The sequence below is a fragment of the Lineus longissimus genome, chromosome 15, assembly GCF_910592395.1.
Source record: "Lineus longissimus chromosome 15, tnLinLong1.2, whole genome shotgun sequence".
Classification (NCBI taxonomy): domain Eukaryota; kingdom Metazoa; phylum Nemertea; class Pilidiophora; order Heteronemertea; family Lineidae; genus Lineus; species Lineus longissimus.
The window spans coordinates 4,372,502-4,396,262 of NC_088322.1; positions in this window are offsets into that span (position 1 = coordinate 4,372,502).

Consider the following 23,761-nt stretch of genomic DNA (forward strand, 5'->3'; position numbering starts at 1 on the left):
CTGTAATATAAGAATAAATGTTCTTCGGTTTCTCCACGTCTTTTATGTTCACTTTTGTTACACCACTGTGTGCGGTGAAGGCGTCCTTAGCATTTTGCATTCTCGCAGACACTGTTTTACAACATTCCACCACCCCGTAATGAGACAACAACGGCGGATAAAATGACTGTTGTTGTGGTGGTGGTGCAACCTGGGGCTGTTGAGGCTGAGGTTGTGGCGCAGGTTGCACGTCCATTGAACTAAACAGGAAGTTAAATCGTAATAAAAAATTAGATGTTGTCGAAATAGAAATTCACCGCTGGGGCCTTTTTCCACTGAATACCTATCGCTACACAAGCCAGCTTGTCTTCCAACACGTTAAACTCATCGTCGCTGTCCAATGATTCTTCGACATACCGCAGCCATCTCGGTTGGCTATCTTTTGCACCTAATAGTGTAAAATCTTTCGAATACTTGTCACCTGTTTTTGTCATGATATTATTTTTCATGTTAATCTCCTTATATTGGTTTTCGAAACACAACTCCATTCTTTCTTTCAAACTTATACCCGATCCAAGTTTCATATTTCCATTTAAATAATACCGGGCGTGATACTCGTTCAAGGCGTCGATATTTACATTTCTAAATTTCACTTCCAAGCATTCGGGGTAGAGTATGTCGTCTAAAGCGTTTGTTTTATCTCTCGCCGTACGATACCGGTAGACAACTCTAAGCTGGTCGCCATCAGCACGACCAACAACACCACCCCTATGCCTATTCCGACAAGTGGGTGCGGATGACATGAAAGTGCTCGTACAGCCTTCTTCTGAACGTATTACCAACTTCAAGAACCAATCCGAAAATTCACCAACTGCCTTAGCATCGATTGGGGTGATAGTGTTTTTCCTACTCCCTATTTCACCAATATCCGTCTCAACACCTGCTCTTACAACCACAAGCACTATTTTCTTCGGTTCGTCAATCACAATAGCATAGTCCCTGTTGTACATGTTTCCAACCGTCTCTTGCAGGTATTCTTCGATATTGCTCCCGAAACACACATTTTTACTAGGCAATAAAACCAACTCTAACATACGATTCTGATTTTCACCCATTTGGAAAAATTTTATTTTCACAAATTTTCGAAAAATTTACAAAGTCCAACACTTCCTGTTCAGAAACAATTTTCAAACAAGGAAGTTAGAGCAACAAGCGGAATGATCTCGAAAAATTGGCAAAGTCCCAACTTCCTGATTGGTTACAAAAATTCGATAATTTTCAAGTACATATAACAGAGGCATGCATTCTTCTTATAGATATCAGATTCTCCCATTTGAAGCATATTTAAGCGAAAATCACGCCGCAGCATGTTTTTCACGTCGGCGGAGAGTAGTTTGTATTCACAGCCTTCGCAGAGCTTAGTCCTGAAATCTGCAGCCAAAATTGAAAAATCCATTTTCTCCAAACACACAACGGGGCCACCCAATTTCCACATTAGACCATTAAGAATGGCCAATATCACAGCAATGCACGTGTCGGTCTCCTCGGGCCTTGTACCAAGCAACATACACATGTCAATCATGGCTAATTCGTATTTGATGTATTTGATGAACGTTTCAGGACTAAACACGTGAACTGAAGGATTTGAACCACTTACAGCTCCACCGTGGTGTTTTGACGATTCGAAAACGGGTGGTGCGTGGGAGGCAACGGAAAATCCTGCAGCCACGTCCATTTCTAATTCTTCCATAATGTCTTGCATTTCTTCATCTATCCTTCATCAACAATAATTGTTCCGTTTTCATATGCCCTTCGCAGATTTTGTACACTTCCCCCTTCACCATTTCTATATGGATTTTTTGAATCGTGTGCCGTTTTACACGATTTGCACATAAAAACAGAATTCAGTGCAAACACGTAAATCTCATCAATATCGCGTTTAACACCACGAGTTAGGCACTTGTACATTTCGTCCATGGTCAACACTGCTATACACCTCACACGTTTGTTCATGGTATAGGCCGTCGCATCTGCAAACCTTGTTATTGCATCTTTTTTGCTTTTCGAAGGTGGTAGGTGTTTTCGAATTTCTTTGGCGTCCGTAGTTGTGATTATGGTCAAAACACGAGGGTCTGGGTGTTTTTCCTTTGTATTCACTTTCGTATACGGCACTTTGTCCTTACCACTTGGTGGGGGTAGACCCTTTGCGAGTCTGTGCTCTTTGTGCTCCTTCGCAGCATCGTTACATATCACCTGTTTCATTTTTTCACTCGATTGAATACTGACTTCGCTTTTCAAGTGACATTTTCGCCAACCGCCGTAGCACATCCCGTATAGCTTAATCCCCCTACCCGTCAGTTTTTTATCCTCTTGTTGGTTGATGAAGTTAACCACATTCGTGGTGTGAAACATGTGATAATACACAGTCGTCTTATCCTCGCCTGTGCCTTCACTGTAAAAATCGTATAGAGTCGTTGGAGCCATATCTGCACATCCGTCTTTCGAACATGTCACCACATCCATGTTGGTCGTATTAATTCGTGTCTGAATTCTCTCTGCCTTGATATTTTTCGTAGCTGGCGATAAACCACATCTCTGACACACTGGGATGGTCGAATTGCGCTGTACAAGTTTGTCTGTTAAATTTTCCACTGCTTTCATGTCCCAATTCTTACATTTAACATCTTTCCTACATCCTTTGGGAACAACATTCAAAAATTTCACTTTAAGCCCATTACACACCGTATCCACAATGGCCTCTTGTAAATCTTCACAGACCAGATTCCTGTCACTTAGATTTGAAACACTGCTTTCCAATTTGTAACTCATATCCAGCACGGAGCACATACAGAGAAGTTTTTCCAACCCCAAATCGCCGATTCGATACAAGTTCAAATTATACAACGCCGTTCTGAGTCCGTGGTTAACTCCAGGGATAGCAACTTCATCTTGGTCAAATTTGTGAGTGTTTTCACCCAATAGCCGGTTAGTGACCACGGTATTATGCACTTCATGCACTCGTCTATTCATGGTGCGCAAAACAAAATTGACCAGTTTAGCGTAGCAGTCTGTTTTTATCATGGATTTATGAAGCACAGATGTTGGCTTGAAAATTGCCCGAATGTTTTCCATTGAAGTCTTTGCCATTCGTATGCGCATTTTGCTAGGTGCGTACAAAAGTATAGTTACGTTTGCGAGAAATTTAGAACAAACCATCAAACATTCATCTTTGGGAATTTGGTTCAGTTCGGATTTGTCAAGAGTCCTAGCAAGGACAACCCTCGCACAGACATTTATCCTATTTAAACACAGCAGGTGGGCTATGATTCTCAAACCGTGGACAAAGATCTGCTGAGCTTCACGTTTTAAGGCTGGTGCTTCGACTTCATAGGACTTTGTCAGTTTTCTTTGCTGTTTCCACTTTTTAAGCGGAGTTAGCAGTTTGCCGCAGATCAGTGAAACGTCTCGTCGAATTCTCTTCGTCACGTGGTGTTGTATGAACTTCATTCGCCATTCGTCGGAGTGAATTTGTGTCTTCCTCGGTGCAACAGCAGCACCGCTAGCACTTCCAGAGAAAGTTTCCATAATATCGGAGAAGCTCGTTATCAGATATTCGTAGACACGGAATACCACGTAGTCCGGTATAATCGAACTTATCGCCGAAGAAGTCGCCATGATGATTTCACTCGTAATGGCTTTAATCTTCGTATTACTTCCAGGCCTTGTTTCAAGTCAGCCACCAGATTTGGACAATATATGCGGCAATCCACCAACTTTACCAAATACAATCAGGGAACGTGTTAGTCAAATGGATTGGTACGTCTATCAGTGTGCCGATGGATTCAGGGCAGTGACGGGTGAAACTCACATCATGCACTGCGTTCCGAAGAAAAATCCACAGGCTGGTGAACACATAATGGAATGGAAGCCGTATCTCAATAAGCGGATTATCAAATGTGGTCCCAACATACCGTATCTCATAGTCGATGGTGCACCGTCAACTGTTGTGATCACTTTTCCAAAAGTATCCACAGGAGCAATCTTCCTACATCCAACTTCTTTCACACAAACGTCAGCGGGTATTTGTTTTGGTACTCATCCCGATCCTTTTTTCGTTGATGTACAAGTTTGTAAAAGTCCTTTGTTATCGTATTTCGGTTGTTGCTTGTATCCACGCCTGCATCGATATCTAATTGTCCCCACGGTAGGTCAGTTTTATTTAACGGTATCAGGACTGAATTTTACCGTCCGGTTATTACGCTGTACTGTACCGATAAAGACCAATGGTTAAATCTCAACGATGACTCTATAATGCCGGATACTGGTTTTCGCTGTCCTATAACAAACTGTTATAATATTGCTCCGCGAACTGGATACACTGTGAATGTGACTGTAAGTGGTTTAAAGGGTGTATTTGACAATAAAAAACACTTGGCAACACTTTCACGTAACTACACTACTGGAAATGCTAGAGTGGGTGATCAAGTGAAAATCACGTGTCCCAAAGGATTCGCAAACGATCTCACTGGTAACAGGACTACGTACGTGACATGTAACGATGAGGGTGAGTGGAGTAACGATTTTCAATTTCTACCCGTTGTTTGCACGGATAAGACACACCAGAGCCGATGGTCTGCTCATGAGCACGTCACGGCGGATAATAATCGTATCAAGGAATATGTTAAGGTCTATGAGGACAGTCCAATCATGGCGTTAAAATTTTTCGAAAATAGTGTAGTGAGCAAACCTAACAAATATCGGGAAAAAAGAGTCAAAAACGGACACAAAAGACATTAGGAGTTATTCAAATTGTTGTAGTGTACTGTAGAGGACTGCTTGTAGACCTTATGCTTATTTTTAACGTATAAATTTTATAATCAGTCTCTCCAACCCAATAATACGTCTCTCATGCGGAAGTTAAAATGTGTGTATAGCCAGGATGATGTGAATCAGGAAGTTACAATTTAATCGAGATTCAGGAAGTGTTTGGACTTAGAAAATTTTCGAGACAATTTGTTAAAATCATACGAATTTGGTACATTGAACAGGAAGTTAGAACTTTGATTATTTTTTGACTTTTTTTGTTCGTTCACAAACATTATCAAATCATGTATTCGCAACAACTGTACGAAGTATTGCTTTTTCAATATAAAATAAAGCAAATTATTGTACCCAACCTTCAAGATGTTCTGCGATATCACGGTAGAGCAGATATGGTGAAATCGACACCGGCAGTGTTTATGCGGTGGTGTCATTCGATCTATGATTTGGAAATTGTGTCTGATCCCATCGGTAAGATTCGCAGCGAAATTATTGTAGGATATTTCATCAATGACAAAGGAATTGACATCGAGGATAAATTCCTATCCAGTTGGACCCACGTGCGGTGTATGCAAATATGTCTCGAATATATTTGCCTACTCACATCCTATCAAGCACCGCACAACAACAACAGTCATAGTCCCACGTCCGTCATACACACCAAGTATCCATTTCTGCAAATCATTTCAAAAGGCCTTGAACATTCACCACTGATTACCAAGTTTGTAAAATACTCAATTGACGAATATAAAGCAGATCACATGGACTACGATACAAAAACGATTGATACGTGGCTGCGAAATGATACAGAAATGTTTGCTACATGTATGATGAACGTTTTCAACGGCACATCGAAATTGTATCAAACGAAATCGATGCTGCGTTATAACGAATTAATAGAAAATATTTCACTTACCCAAGGTTTCAGCGCCAAAAAACACAAAGTATTATCTGGTGAAGTTGACAGCGAAACGGGTGCTTTCCTATACAGGAGTTTCAAACATTTTACCCTCCTGAAGTCCAATCTCAACGATATAACCAACCCAAATGGTATTTTTTCCGAAATCATTGGGGATAACAGGTTATATGCCATGGACAAAAACTACAAGTACACCCCGTGCGAATTTGTCTATAACGTGCCACAGAAAAGGAAATCGCTGCAACAAAAGGTATACGTGGAAGTGAACACCGCGAGCAGACATGCTAGGAAACGAATCAAAAGGGAAGACGACGATCAATGTGTCCTACACATTTCGGAAGACGACTCCGAAAATGACAGCGATGCCTCTACAAGTGAAGACGGCTACGTAACGAGAACCAGTACATTATTTCTCGTGCAAAAAAAACCCACATCACACGATTCGACTATTCTCAAAGATTACGATGCCGTGCTTGGATGGATGACCATGATGGCAGAAGCGTGCGGGTTAGGCAAAATCTACCTCGATTACCGCCTAGATCACAAGTACAGGACAAAGACCTACAGAACCGAAAGTACCAACAGTGGCGGTATATTTCACATTCACGATGTTAGCGACCTCAGCGATAAATTTAGAACACACAGGGAACAAATGGAATTGGAAGAAGAATTTTCCGTCACACTTCACGCCCTTACAGATTTAATATTAGGGAAAAGATCGTTTCATACGCTGCAAGCGTCTGCGCACATGGACAACATCCTTGCTGAAAAGCCCGTACACAGAAATAAATCCACCACAGCATCGGTTAACATCCGCGATAGAGAAATTTTAAACATTACGGACACTGACCTGGAAACCGAGACCAACAAGACTCAGACATATCTGCGTGAATTTGCCATCGCCAATTCTCTTTTGGACTGATTGTGATTGAACATAGTAAGTCATCATGCCGTTGCAGTCAGGAAGCGGGTCGAACACTCTGACTATAGAAAGGTTTCATAACCTGAATCTCGAAAATAGGAATTTATTAAACTACACTTCTCTCCACAAACGAACGGGAAACACGAATATTTGTGTACAAAATCCGAAAAAAACACAAATTGTTTTACTCACAGGCAACGTGTACTACTCAATGAGTCTCATGAACGACATATTCATGCAGACCAAATATGATTCGGATATTTTAAACTTTCAAAACGATTCGCAAGTAGTCAAGTTGGAAGATGTGTTTAAAAATGATCGTACACTCAACTGCGTGGCCATTCAACCGAATTTCACCCACCTTCTCAATCCAAGCCTCCTATCTGGTGTTGAGGACGACCAATATACGTATTTTCTCAACATACCTTCACACATGAATTCTCGAAATCCCCCAGAAATATGTAAAGTCCCTACAAGCGAAGTGAAAAAGAAATCTGCGTTGGAAGCGGCAGCAGCAAAAAGCGGCACGAATGGTGCTGGAGGAAGTGTAGACACAAATTCCGAAGACGGGAGCTGCGCAGATGCCAATGAAGACATAGAATGTCTAGACAGTGAAGTCGAAGATAGTGCTGCGAATGGAAACAAAAAAGTGACATTCGGGAAATCAAAACGTGGCTCCAAGAAATCGAAGCGATCATGGCGGACAAGTATTTGCAACACGATAATGACATTTTCCATGAGTATTTCAGCTGCCGTCATTGCGTACGGCATTATACGTCTACTTGTTTGTATTGAAGTAATCTACACGAATAAAAATTAAAAGTTCGAAATTTCGACTTTTGTCATTTTTTTGATTGTGTTTCAGGAAGTTAAGTTTCTGGAAGTGTTGGGACTTAGAATATTTTCGAGAAATTTTTGCCTGAGCCAAAAATTAATACCCAAACAGGAAGTTACAAACTATTGTGGTTTATTTTTCAAAGATTGTCCGATTGAAAATGCAATATTCACAACCCTTGACCATCTTTTTGCACGTTTCACACATAGTCAATGTTTTTTCTTTATTTTTGACAACAGGTGGTACAATGGTATCCACACGCACAAGAGGACATGAATGAAAACACAATCAAGAAGCAAATAGGCAATTGTAGCACTTTGAAATGGATAAGTGACCACATGGCTTGCAATAAAGTTTGTGGTTGTAATAGCATGCACATGTGTGACAGAAAAATGTCATGACTCAAAATTGAATCATATATTATCACGTTACGCGTAAATACAAAGCTAGAAAACACACCGCGGAATATTCTAACTTCCTCTTTATTCCCTCTATTCTAACTTCCTTATTATGTGTGATCTGTTGGGCTCGGCATAAAGGCAAGGTACATATTGTGATTTTCACGTCTACATTTTGTAACCGAACCGGAAGTTAATGCAATTTTTTGTGAGAAATGTATTGGATTTTTGTAACTTCCTTATTTTTAAAATTTTTCAAGGGGGGACCCAATGTGGCTATATGGATCCTCTCTTGAAAAATACATATAATATAGGAAGTTAGATTCGCAGCACATTTCAACTTCCTATTTGCAATATGTGTTAGCTAACTTCCTTTTCATCATATGTTTTTGCTACTTCCTTTTTAATTTATGATTTTTTTGTTTCGGTTTTTTTTAATCTTCCCCAAAATAATATCACAACTTTAATCGTCCATCAATCCCCTTTACAACCATTCTTACTATCACAAAAATAATATTTCGCGTTTTCCTCCTGTACACACTTGTTTTCAAGAGAGGATCCAAATCGACCAAATGGATCCTCTCTTGAAAAATAAATTTGAAGCGGAAGTTAGTGATTTTCCATACATTTTTCGCTAAAAATCGGCCTAACTTCCGTTTCAAATACCACTTTTAAGACCAATTTTTCAAATATGGTCCGTGCCTTTATGCCTAGCAAAAACACACACCTACGAGGAAGTTAGGATAGAGGCATCAATACAGGAAGTTACGTTTTGTTGTATATATATTTATTTTTAATTAATGAAATGTTAATTTTATACAAACAAATATTATTACTAATTATTTATGACTCATGTATACGGTTAATTATAGATATAAAACAGGAAGTATGTGGTAACGTGTCTTTTCGATATCTTCGTGGTCGTAGTTGAAATTGTAATTCATTTGTATTTATTCCCATAAAAATTGAGCCTAGACTGTTTGAAATTCATCTTAGATGCAGAAAAACAACCAACACCACCAAATAGGCCTCCAAAAGCACCAACAGCTTTTGTAGTTTGTTCATGGTGGCCATCATCGCTATCAGAGTCTATAACAATAACTTTATTGTTAGTGTCTTTCGATTTATATTTTTTCGATAAATTAGAGGTCAGAATGTCTTCAAGGGTAGTGTTCAGTTGGCTGTTGGAAAAAACTTTTACATTTTTAGCACTTTTACCATTTGCTTCGGGCTTAGGCAGTTTTCCGTGTTCGTTTATGTCTCTAATGCCGTTGACATGAGTTATGTTCACGTGAGCCAAGCATTTTCGCACTTTCAAAATATCACAGTTTGGCGTGGCCATATTGAACAGCTCCAATTCGTTAGTGTCCAGATCGAAAACGCAGGTAATTTGAGATAGCGACGCAACCTCTTGGCGAATTGTATCAAGTGCATTGCTCAAGTCGGACAAGTATACACAAACTTTCGGCTGAGTCCATATCCAATAGTTTGCTTGGCGTTTGTCGTCTCTCACAACGTCTTGAATGACAATTTCTTTATGGAAGACTTTCGGATTCGTGGCACACGTGTTCACGCACACCTCCCTGCCGCCGTCATTTTTCGTAGATGATGTGCACACGGTGTCGACGTCCACTTCAACGTGATTCGTGGCAGCGTTGGCTGTAAATTGCACAAAGGGATAGACCTTTTTCTTAAACATACCCTTACTGCTGTTGTTTATAACATCCTGGCGGTATTCTTCGTATTTCTGATTGGCTGCTTTGACGGTATCATGCAGGTGGCTGACGTTGCATGAAAATGCAAATGTGTTTCGTGAATTCAAACAGAAAGAGTCTACATTTTGAACAAACGAACGTCCTTGAATGTCGTCCAGTATAAAAGGTGTGGAGCGTGTTTGTTCGCGGTATGCAAACATGTCCATCTGTATGGGTTTGGAATTTTTCTGCGATAAATAGTGTCTTTGTTTCTTACCGAGATTTATCCACGAATTGTCGTTTGGTTGTAATTCAAAAACATTTTTAGCACTAGCCGTAATTCGAATTTGAACAGCCTTCAGATCGGCATTATTTCGAATGATGTATACCTTCGAGTTGCATATCAAACACCAACGGTAAGAATTTGATCCGAAATGCGACCAAAGTCGCGTGAACAGTGCCCAAATGTCATAACATCGGTCGCTAGTGTCTGTGTGCAGTGTGTTGATGGTAAATTCGAAATAAGGCACGTTGACATCGATATCGGTGGAAATATTAATTCCCGGTGGAAGGGTGAGTGCGTGATTTTTGTCCATCAATGCAGCAGGGAAGGAATCTTTTTCGGGCACGTACGTGTCCATGTATTGCATTGCGCGTTTCTTTTTCTCTTCTTCTCTTCGAATTTTGGCAGCATTACCGCGACATTCAGCATAACCCTGGTATTTCATGTCGTCGAGTATTTCTTCGCATTTTCGTGTGTTTTCATCCACGTTATCTCGCTGTTTGGTCATTTTCTTGATTTTATCCAAACACACGCGTGCCTGGCTGTATTCTGTTGCGGTAAAAGGTAGGCGATACTCCTTACCACCCAAAAAGCTCTCGTCCATTCGCGTCAAGTCTGAAGGTTTAATTTTCGCCGTTGCAATGTTCTTCTTGCGCAACTCCATTTTACGCATCCTTTCCTTCTAGGCATCGGGAGAGTCCCAGCACATTGTTTGTAGCGCGCCTTCGATGCCGCCTGAAATTTGACCCTTACAAGGCCTACACACGTCGATGAAAAGTGGAGCGTGCGAATAAGGCAGTCCCTGTGAACGACAGTGAATTGCAGCCGCCTTACTAGAAACGGTATTGCATTTCTGCATGTCACCAACTTTCTCCTCGCCGTAAATGTACTCTTTACCAAGTGTAATTGCTCCTGCTGTGAGTTTTTCGCGTTCCTGCGCTTCGTTTTCGATATAGTGCTTCAATTTAGCTTGAACGGCGTGTAGTCTGTCCATAGCTTTGCGTTTTATCGCAGAGTCGTCTCGTTCACCAGAACATGCAGCCACGGCAGCTTTGCAAGAGTCTAGCTGATCGCAGAGGTCTTTACGTATTGTGAGAAGAATTTCCTCCACTAAAATTGTTACAAAACTCAGTCCGTAAAGGATTTTAGCGTACTCGAGAAATCCACATATATCTTGCATCCAAAGGAGTTGCAAAAGCACGGGTACGCCTACTTTGCGCAACTTGGTGTAGTGGCTCTTGTCGAAACCGGCTATGTGGAATGAAACTTTAAACGGCCGTTCGGGATTACCCGGCGCGTCCACAGCCTTGGGACCGCAGTAATTTTTCTTGCCCATTGAAACGGTTCCGGCGAAAAATATCTTCTCCAAAAGGAACTTGGCCGGTTCTTGACCTTTGTTGACTTTCACGAGAAATTTTTCCATTATCGCAACGAGAGATTCCACTATCAATCGGCTAGAGGGTCTTTGCACGTGTACAATATCACTGCCTAGCTCTGGTTTGTTGTCTGCTTCTTCTGCTTCGTCTACAGTGGTGTTGTTTTCATTGTCATCGGGTGGATCGCGTTTGAAGCATTCGCCAAATTTCAGTCTCAGATAGGCGCTGAACGTGCTAAGTCGTGTAAAATTGGCAATTTTACAATATGCGGGAAACGCCGAATCCGTGTCTGAATTGATAATGTTCAGCCCTCACATCTCCTTCCACATCAGGGCGACCCGCTTCGTACCGTTCCGACCAGCTTTGCATATCATTCCGCCGATTATGCAAAAAAACAGAGCAAGGAAACCGTAGATTTTATTCAAATTCAATTTCAGACTGTTTTGCATGTTACCGTAGTCTCTTTTTTTGTAAGGATCCTTTTCAGCGGCTTCCTTGCCCTTGTAGAACAGTCGCTCCGTCAACATATCTGTACACGAGGAGCTAGCGTAGGAATGGAACATTTCTTTCGTTGCCCTTGCATAGATTCGACTGCATACCTTGTTGATCGGTTCGCATACCGTTGTCTCTTTGTTTAGCGTGAAATCAACACCGCACACCAACTTGTTTCGAATAATGAAAGCCATGGTCATGATGGTGGACATGCAGATGTTCCATTTCATAATTTCACGCGGATACTGATTGGTCGCGTCATCTGTGGCCGTTGGGACGGAGTACACGCCAACTGTGGCTCCATTCGTACCTCCGAGGTACTTTAGTTTTTCAAAATCTCTGAACGCGTTGTATTCGAAACCGGCTTTTGACATGTACGATGTATCCGGTTTGATGGCGCTTACATCTGGTAGAACGCATTTATTGTACCAGACACCACCGGGACCTGCAAATAACGCTGTAATGATGGGTACAGTGCTTTTTTCGTGAATAATTCTCGGATGAAGCCCAGTTTTCGTTTGAACACAACAGGCAAATTTTTCTTCTTCTGATTTCAAGAACATGAAAACGCTGAGAATCGTATCCAGGGCACAATATTCCAACAAGGGTGCCAGATCGCCGCGTTTGAACATGGGTAGAATCTGATCGTAGGCCACATCGCCTTTTTTTCTAAGTCCAAGTTCCTTTTCAGTGGCAGAATTCAATTTTGTCATGCCGGTGCTGTTTTTTGCCACCAGCTTCATTTCGTCGATAAACATAGTGTGGTTACTGGTGAAATACTTAATATGCTTGAATATGCCCAACATACTTATCGTGGTATCGTGTACAGGCGTCGCTGAGGTATTTGTGCTGTCATCTGTATGCCCAACTTCCGGTTCAGGAGACACATTTCGATTTTTCGCCGCTTGTGATAACCTCGAAATCAAATCGCTCACGCTTGGCACATCATTTTCGAGATCTTTCTCGTACGGGTCGTTTGAAAGCCACGCGGAAACCTTATCACTGCAGTCAATTTTAACATCGTCTTTACATCCTCTCTGTTTCCTAAAGAATGACGAATTTGCTGTCTTGTGTGAGAAATCACCACCATCAGCGTCATCAGCTAAGCTCAAGTCGTCTGTATCGCAATCGTCGTAACCACCGCCGTCGCCGAAATAGCTCACATTCGATGAATACGTGGAACTTGTCTCGCTGTATCGCCGTTTGCGCGTGTTAGTGTATTTTCGACTTTTTTTCGGTCCCGAACAGGAAGTTGTTGATGTCCTAGAAGGTTGTCGAAAAAACGCAGCTGAACCGGAAGATGAACTTTGTGAATTTTCACTCGCCGCACAAGCACCATCACCACCTCCCCCGTCACTGCAGCCACGTTCGTTTGCGGGTAACATCCAATCCAACAATTTGCGTCTCTTAGCTGCAGGACCTCCGCCGCCGCTGACAGAGCCTACCCCGCTATCACGGCTACTATTAGGTGTTGTTAGTGTGTTTTTTCTATTTTGCGCTGTTGTTCTGTTATTTTTAGCAATCAAATTTTTCATGTCCAAGTCCTCTTGTTTGTCCCTACGTTTTTTCAATTTTGTTTTCTGGTCTTTTTGCTTTACGTTGTACTGTACTCTAGCACCGCTGTCGAATCTATGTGAAAAACACAATTCTGTATTTGTGTTCAATATCTGGTCTCCGTTCGGCAAGTCAATCACGTATTTTCTTGGCGTCCCCCTACACTGTAAAAGCCTGTTCTCAATCACAGAAATATCGAATGCGTAATTGAAAGCAAGCACGGCGTTGAAGGGTCTCGCGTATACCATGAAATGCTCCAAAAGTTCCAATTCAGTATCGAAAAAATGGACCCGGAAGTTAAGACCGTTCTGAAAGTTCATGTCTACCTTGTGCACGAATTTATTCGCTTTTCCATCGCCTTGCATGTGTTTGGTCAATTTTTCGCACATATCGCTGCTCTGATGCATCGACTTAATCTCCTCCAACACATCTTCGTCAACATCTGGTGGTAAGAGAACAAAATTGTCATATCCATCAATCATGTGTGAAAATGCACCACCGCCACCGTCTTCAACCGCAGCCCTGTTTCGAAAACTGACCGCAGAAATACACAGAACAGGGTCGCACTCTTGTGTTACGGGTTTGTGAAATTCTGCACCCGTTTCAATATCGAAAAGCATGTACGTATCGTTGCTGGAAATTTCGTAGGCCACTTTGTCTCTCTCCTTAGTCTTCAACTCAACTTCCTGTTCGCTGACCAGTTCCTTCAAAATTCGATCTCTCCAAAATTTTCTAGCTTCGACGCGACATGCATATTCCACTTCGATAATTTGTAGGCGAACCAGCTGCACGATTTCATCGGTAACTACCATACGTTTGTGTAGGATTTTTTCTTTCGTAGCCTTACAAACGCAATTGTGTATAAAACTGGCATAGTCTTCGTCGGAAAGCGATTTCAGTCCGCTGAATAAAGGCAAAACACACGCTTCCTTGATATCTCTACGCCATTTAAACACGCTGGCGTCAAATGGTATACTCGAAATAGCCGTCGTCACACTTGTATTGTTCATCGACTTCTGACTTGCTATATTGTAACGCAGAACGATCGAAGCCAATAGTTCGACAAATTTCTCTATTTCTATCGCTTCGTCTGAAAATCTAGGGTCTTTAGCCGTCAGCTCTTCGTGTTTCTCAAGTATGTACTCATTTACCCTCTCGTTGAACTGCTCTTCGGTCTCTCCGGCTTCTTCGCGTTGAAATAGCGTATCGGGTATAACATCGCTGTCAATATCATAGTAGACCTTGTAATTTCCGATTCCATTCTGGTTGCCAATAAATTGACAGAGTTTCTTTCGCAGTTTGTTCTGTAGCCGCTTGGCGCGCTCAGGTTGTGAATCGTGAGTCAACTCTACCCTACGCCCGTGTAAGAAATCCAAATTTTTGTAGTAGACATGGCTTTCGTAGAATTTTATCGCCGAATCGGGAGAATCTTGTGTTTCTTCGTGTAGTATGGTTGATCTCGTGTCGTGGCACTTCATTGCTTTCAGATAAATGTTACTATTATCATCATCGCCACCTCTTTCCACGCGCATGTCAGACATGGGCAGGGTATCTTTGGCAGCTATGAAGGCGTCTTGATTAGGTATACAAGAACCATGTAGGTCTGGAAGGAATCTGTCGCTGAACCACCTTTCCTCCTCCAACACCCGTTTCAGTGCCCATGTCGACACGCCAGCTCCGGTACAAGATATTTTCAGCGCGTGTATGTAACCGCAGCAGGCATGTTTGAAGGGGCTTACAACAACCAATTTAGCGTCTACAACTTCTGCAAATGTAGTCCGATTCAAGTCGCGAATTCTGTTCAGAAATTCAGCTCTCATGTTCTCTTGCGTAAATTCAGCAGCCACTTTTTTGCTCTTAAATGCCAAGTACAAGGCACGCCGTCTACCGTAGGCCATCAGAAACAATGGTTTTGTCTGACCTTCATCTACACACTCAAACACCAGGGGATTTTCGAAAAGCGTCCAACTTCCGTAAACATTGTCCAGTTTATTTTTATTCACGCTTTGTTTCTCTGCCACGCATTTATCCAACACTTTCTTATCGATGACCTGTCTGGGACACATGAAATTAGTTGATTTTGCGTCCTGGGTGACATCCCTATATCTTAATACGCCGGTGGTGTTGTACGTGTTTTTATCATTCAAAATGTTGTACCACTTGTCGTATTGTGTGTCACCACTAGTGGACACAATGGTGGGCCCACCAACATCCGGCAGGTCATCATCATCATCATCATCTTCTATGAGTATAGCCCGCCGCCTCCGTTTCTTAGACCTTTGTAGTACAGGAAGGTCATCGCCGTCGTCACACATCATCGCCACGGACATATTTTCTTATTAGATGATGTTGTTTTTGTTTGAAATTTGTGCTGGTAAAAGGCGATGATGTGGCCACATCCTGCACCAGATGTTGCTTGCATGTAAATGAATGGCGAAAATGTCCGAATGCGTTCTAATATACATTTTTGTTCCATTGCCGACCACCCAACAAACAAACATCGAGATAAATTTGTCATTTTTGTTCGGCTAAAATTTTATAACAAAAAATTTACAAAGTCCTAACTTCCGCTTCAGGCACTCAAAAATTAGTTTTTCATATTTTTCACCTCTAACTAACCCGGTAAAAATATATATCAGGGAAATAAATGATAAAATAAAAAAATTATACCCCCAAACGCTATATTTTTGTGTATATTATGTATACCTATACGTTGAGAAAGGCAGCATGTGTTTCAAGGGCACTGTGAGCATTGTGTTATTGTTTTCCGTTCTCATCTTTATACCTGTTTCTATTAAATCGTCCAGAGTCGTTCCAGATACAACAACACCAAAACCTACTACAGAAGCTCCTCCAACAGCACCACCGACTGACCCACCAACAGAACCGTCAAGAGAAAAAATCACATCTCTAGCATCGTCAACTTCAATATCAGCTTCAACAGCGAATATTGATGTAGAAGAATATGAAAGGGCAGCTGAGGTTAAGGAAGAAGGCGAGGATGGTCCAAAGCCAACGCACAAGGAATTAAGCGTAGAAAAAGAACAGACAACACAGACGGTAACAAAAGATGCGGATAAATTAAAGGAAAACAAAAACTCAACATCGTTCAAACACAGCGACTTCAAATGGGTTTGGATCTATGTTGCATCGTTTGTAGTTATTGTTATATAAAATTTTGTTCGAATGTGTACAACAACAAACACTCAACAATTTTGACAATTTTGTTATTTAGAAGTCTTATATATTCTGTTAGAGTTCCTCAATAGCCAGAATGACTCCAAAAATGTCAGGGTGCCCAACGCGTGTGTGTATTTGGGACATATTGCAAGAATGCCAAACTTTACACGAACAGTTATACCACCCTTCAGATGTGATTTACATAGTTTGCGATTTCCATACGCTTCATACGACGCAACCTGACCCCAAGACTGGATTACGTCAACACCACTACACTCAAAAACAGCAAAACGAAAAGGAACAGCGTTACATTATCAACACCTATCGTCAAGCACTACTCAAGAACGACGTTTTCCTTAACCGTGACTTGTACGCCTTCTCCAATAAAAGTCTTGCGTGTTACTGTAAGCCTTATCAATCCTGCATGCTGGACGTGATCGTGGAAGTGTATATAAAAAAAATTTGTGACTGGCAACATTTCGAAGAGTACAGACAATTCAACCTAAATCAGCAGCATCAACCGTATCATCAGAAGCAAAAACCCAGCGAACCGGAACGTGTAAAACCGAAAACACCACCACCAGGATTCGATTTTCCACACTTTAAGGGGAAATACAAAAAGACTCGTGTGAATCGTATCGTGAAACCGCCTCCTGGATTCAATTACTCTCACTTGAAAGGAAAATACAATCGAGAAACGTGCATAGACAGAACTGCTAAAGATGATAATACCACCGGACTGCGTTTAATTGAACATTTTGAAAAATTACAACATAAACAACAGGAAGAGCAAGCTGAGAAAAAGCAACAACAACAACATTCGAAACCTGTAGATGTGGTTGAACCAACACCACGACCACCCCCCTCACCAATATCGCAGCCGTCTCCGAAACAACCTTCCTTACCTAAGGAAATGGGCGTGGACAATATTTCGAAATCTATGTCTGATATGGACGTTTTGAAAATCATAAGGGATCATTCTAGTGTCATGCGTGACAAGTGGTCAGGACTTAGACAGTTATTCGAGAAACACAAGACCACATCAAATTATAACGCAAACGAAAATACAACAGATTCCAATAACAATAATACAACTGAGGAGAAGCCTGTTGTCAAATTTCCATACCAACCCTTACTCGGCAAAATCAAAAACATTACCGGCAGCTATATCTTGGATTTAGAGATCTCAATGTGTCAGAATGGTCTCCCGTGGGACCGTTTCCTTTCACGTGATGAATTTCTAAACTTTCAGATTCACATGGCTGAAATAAAAAAAGTACAAACGCTATGTTGGAGAAACAGTTGTGTATTTGTATCTTAATGAATAGTATGAGATGATAGATTTTTGTCAAAATAAAAATTCATTAGTAGAAAACAATTATTTCTCTGTCATTTATTAATATTCTAACTTCCTGTTTTGGTTCAAAAGTTCGGACTTAGACAATTTTCGAAAATTTTGTTCCGTGGTTCAGTTAATTTTCACGAAAAATAACTCAACAAATCTTTGTTCAATGAACAATCCTCTGAATACTGGTATAACGCAAGTGAAATAACAAGAGCATTCTCTTCTGAAAAAAACAAGATGCGTGATATAGCAAAATTAAGCGAAGGAAGTGTGATAACATCAAGAATAAAACCAGCACATCACATACGTTATATTAATAAAACAGGGGTAATGGAATTAACGTGTATGACCAGCGAGATGTTTCAATGTGAGTTGGAAAACAAGGAGTATACGTTAATGTAAGTATATAAGTGATTTCAGTTTTCCTGTTAAGCCGGTTTTTTTGCATTTTGGTAGTTCCGGTCAACAACTACAACAAATTTATTTCCACTATATAAGGCTGACTCCAACATGGGACAGCCATTCCGGCATCTGGAGTTCTACTGCGTACATCCTCCACTGGAAACCCTCAAATATACTGCGAACACGAAAATTTTATATCTACGTATTACCCTGTTATCCATACTCATCCACAAATTTACCAAGTCCCAACTTACTGTTCGTGAATTCAAAAATTAATTCAAAATGGATAAACATCTTATAAAGCAAAAAGTGACAAAATCCGCTGCGGGTGGTGGTTCTACAGCGACAGGTGGCGATTCTGCGATCGGTGCCGGTGCAAGTAGCGGTAGTGCTGGTGGTGGAGCTGGGGGTGGTGGAAATAATAATCTCATCAACAGATACACCGAGAAGTCCATTCATCAAATGCGAACGGACTTGGAAGATGCTCACGCTTCCGAGTTCACATGCATGCAGTTCAGGGGATATGCAATCTTGTACAACGGCGAAGTTTTTAAGCATATCACTGCCATGGAAAGGGAGCAATTCAATGCTCAACTCATCGGTGATATTGGTCTCGTGGATGCAGATCTCCTGAATCCTGGTATCCCAATGATGCCCACCATACTGAAACTAAAACACAACTCACAGAGTCAACTAAGCGGCGCTACGACAGAGTTAACATTGGCACAAAACGGCTACATCAAACAAGCTCTGATCTTGTCAGGTGCCAAGCATTTAATGCAAGACGTGCCACCACCAACCAGTGAGGACAGCAAAATCTTTGACAAAACAGGCATCACCAACGACCACTTGATGAAAGTAGCCGACGTCTCCACGGAACACAAGAGACAAACCCACTACTACTGTTCGGGTACTGGTAATGGTGTGAAGAATGTAAACACCGGATTCAGCGATTTCAAGGATGTTGGCCTTTTGGATCAACTATGGAAGAAAAACTTCCCTATGATTGAAGAGGAAGACCGTGACAAGTACGTTGTGGCTCTTGTCCTCCCCGAAATAATGACAACCGAGTATTGTCGCATTTATGCCAGCAACAAGTACAATGAAGTTGAGAAAATCTACCATGAGCTGCTTAAAAAAGTGGCCGGTGAAGCGTCAGGAGATGGCGGTGCCGAACCCATGAACGTTGATGGAGGTGCTGATGAAACTGCGGTGTCAACAGAAAAGAAAAAGAAAAAATCAAAGAAATCGAAAGGTGGTGCATCTGCGAAAAAATCGAAAACAGTCGAATCCACTCCCCTGTACATCAGTATCAATTCCTTCACCGAAAAGATCAAAAATGGTATCTTAGAAAAAAACAGTGCCGACGAATTCTTCCCACGAAAGGTGGACACAGACGAAGATCTTGTAAAAACCAATTCGGGTGAACAGCTTCCATTCACTACCGAGTGTGTCATTGCACCGTGTTTCTCCGTTGATGATCCAAATTTGAAGCCAGATGATATGATTGCAATTGTCGAAGGTGAATCGGCGACCCGTACCGTACCGAAACGTTACCTCCAATTCGTTCTCGACTACTTTTCTCATCGTAAGGAGGAAATCACACCCATACCTCTGCACCCGAAACTCTATTCATTTTTCAATGTCATGAAGTACAACTCTGCGCCTTCGATGTTCTACCTCGCTCCATCTGTTGATGACATCGAGGCGTCCGTGAACAGCGATTATTACGCACACGTTGTGCTGCCAACAAAGATGGAACGTGAACAACACATCATTGACCTGTATTGTCTCTACAAACAAGTGCCTCAGACATCTCGCGTGTCACTGATTGACAAGAAGGCCATGTTGCTCACAAAAGATGCTCTCTCGAGTGCCATACCTGTTCATTCTCTGCGAAATGGTCGTGGTGAGAGAGATCTCTACGGTAATGAACGATACATCCAACCGAACGGAAAGCTGTACGATCCAACTGTGAAAATCGAAAACGAAAGCATGGATGAGAAGAAGAAAAGAATCGAAGTAGAAAGGAACCGTGCTGAGTTTCCAGAACGCGAAAGGGATGCGATAAACCAGAATCTACGTGTGATGCTGGATGACATTCAACAAAATGGTGTGCTAAACCCCGAGACGAATGAGAGAATTCCATTTGAAGATCTGACCAAAGAACAGCGTGAAAAAATTGTCTTGGAGACGAAACAAATGATCTCAAAGCTTAGCTACGGCATGGATGTGAGGATCCTTTTCGATCAGACGTCAGCGATTTTCGCAGAACGAGCCTACCTGGACATTTCCAAAGGACATCTTTCATATTCGTCCATAGCCAACGGCGGAAACTTCAGGAACAAGAGAAACATGTCTAATCAGCCGTCTGTCTATGACGAAATCATCAAACGCGGAGGTCTGGACGAATTTGGTGATATTCCAATAGACAAGATCAACGACATCTTCGTAGAGAAGAAATTCGCTCTCAATAACACCAAGACCTACGTAACGTTCAATTCGTTCAAAATGAGCTCCATCACAGACTTTCTGTTCAACAAGGTGGCAAAAAGAAACGTCGCAACTTTCCGCAATGTCCTCGACCGACTATACCTCTTTGCATCCGAAGACGGTAAAGTCGACCTCTTCATTCAACAGACTGATAATCCTAGCAATACAGTCTCACCGGCGACAATGACCTTCGAAGCACTGATCAGCAAGTTGAGAAACAAAGACAGCGGCAACAAGAAGAAGGGCAAGTCGACAGCTGCAGCTTCGGGTGAAGAGAAAGAAGAAACCGGTACCACGGAAGAAGACATGGACTGCGATCAGGAGGATGTCACAATGGAAAGCCCGTGTCCCATGTGCAAATCTGGCCAGCCCTTCTACGACATGAAAGAGAAGAAAATGTGTTCATGCGCTCTCTTCGGTTTGGCACTGAACAAAAGTCAAGGATTCACAATGAGAATCAATAACATGATCAACACGTTGTACTCATTCATCGATACCTTCAACAACAGCCCAAATTCTCGTGCAAACGTACTCGAAAAGCACAGGAAATCCTACAAGATGTCGCAGCCAATCGTCTGCAAAATTGCCAAGAACACCACCAACCGTTTCGGCAACATGAGCATCATTCACGAGAACAAAGACGGTTTCAAATGGAAATCGAAAAAAACCAAGAAGGCCGACAACAACACCACTACGACATCTACCGGCGCTGACGCAAACAAGACTTCTACAGACGGTAGTTCAGAAAAAGTGGCGCAAGACCAAACGGCGACCAACACGGCTGGTGATGTCAATGGTGCTGCTGCTGCCGCTACAGAATCATCAGGCACCACCGCAACCACCACCTCATCCACCTCATCTGCTCAAAATCCCGCAAAAGGCGTTGAGAAGTCAGAATACGAGAGGAGAATTCCATTTCAAAGGTTGACCAGCGAAGTTTACTCGAACATGTACTTCTTCAAGGAAGATTGCATTCAGCCGGTTCTCGATAGCAATATCAAAGACAACGTAAAACAGGCATTCTTCAAGTATGCAAAAGATGCAGATTGTAATATGTCTGTGCAAAAGTGCGTCCTGATGGCCATAATCACAGTGTGCAAAAATGTCTTCGAAACAGATGTCATGATCAAATTGATAATGGACACAATTCTCGATAGCGAAGAATCTGCTTTCAACCTACTTGAAACAATTTTGGAAAGAAAGGAAAAGGCTCTGCGAAAAATGAAGGCTAAAGCTGACAAGAAAAACACCAAGGTATCCAAAGCCAAAAAACGTATGAGACGTCGTCGTGATGACTCCAGTGACGATTCAGATGACTCGGATGACTCTGAAGAATCTGAGAAACCTAAGAAGAAAAAAGCAAGGAAGGACAATAATGCTGCTTCGGACGATGATTATGAATCGTGCAGTGGTGGTGACGAGAAAAAATCGGCGAAAAAATCTGAAACAAAAATGGAAGTTGACGGCGATGAAGTCAATAAAAAATCAGAAACATCCCTACTCTCAATTGGTGACAAGTACTCCTGTATCGTTGGCACGTTGAAATATGTGATTCGAATCAAGTCAATTCTGCGTCTTAAAGTCAACTGTGGCCAAGAGTGGTCCGAAGATGAGAAACTGGTCGACAAACGAATCGACGATCAGTGCAAACACTGGATTCAAGACATCTTTCAGCAGTGTTTCTTCAGCGTCAACCAGGAATTAGACCCGAAGGCAGACAAACTCAGATTCGCCACGGAATTCATGGCTGTGATGAAAGATGTCATGCGTGAGGACCTCCGCCTCTTCCAAATTGGCGTTGTGAGACAGTTTGTCGAAAATCTCATTCATTTCACCGGCGACAGTTTCCGTGACATTGCCACTCAACTTGGCATGAATATCGAAGAACTCATGATTGACGTGTATGACGAAAAAATTTCACTTCATTCCGAGAAGAAAGAAGACAAGGAACTGAAACGTCGTCACGTGGGCTTCTCCTGCCCGCTGCTGGTTTCGAGTCAAATTCTCCGTTCATCCATGATCAACGAAAATCACACATACATTCGCCACTTCTGCGCAACTGATGGTATCCAAAACGGCCTAAGTCTCGAACTCAACAGCTACCACGACATTCTCAAGAAGGAAAACAAGGGTGGACCGTGCCAATCAATGATTTCCACCAGCAACATTCCTATGAGAATCTGCGAAGTCGTAGATCACAGAGATATCGAAGCCGACGAGGAAGAGTTAAAGAAAGAAGCTGCTGCCGCCAACGCTGCTGCAAAGGGAAAATCATCGTCCGGATCCAAAAAATCCAAGAAAAAACATGTTGAAAGTGAAGAAGAGGAAGAAGATGACGATGAGGATGACGAGGCAGTGGGCTACGTTCCGAAGAAATCTCTCACCGCCGCATACCGTGTGGCAAACGGTAGGAAACTACCAGAACTCATCATGTCACGAAAAGACGAATCCTCACAGAAACTCTCCCTCAGCTGCGGTGTTTTACCCTTCTACGTTGTCGGCACCAATCAGTTATTCGAAACAGATTGGGACGCGTTGGAGCAAGAAAATGCAAAAATGAAAGAACTCGGTATACCAAGTGATCAAAAATCAAGCTCACTTTACCACGTTAACAAATGGTCGGTTGACTACGTTTCGAGGAAAAATGGTGGTACTGATGGTGGTGCATCCAGTGCGACATCTGGTGATGGCGATGATATGACCTCCCTCTACATGGACATGCAGCGTCAGAAAGAAATGCAATCTCAAATGGAGTGTATGGAAACGGATATGGATGGTGCTGGTGGATCTTCATATACTGCTGCAGCTGCGAAAATGAATAGAGCTGACAAGCGAATGGTAAACACATGGAATACCATGACCATGGGTGACAGTATGTACGAACCGGTAAGAAATCTGGGCGACTCATTTGCTGAAATCAACAACATTCTTCTAAAACAGAAGGGAATGAGAGCTGACAGATTCAGTTGCAAAAACTTTGCAAACCCTACAGAACTGGACAAAGCTGCGGCTGATGTTTCCCGTTTCTTCGCTCAACAAAAACAAACACGTGGTGTATACCGTCACAT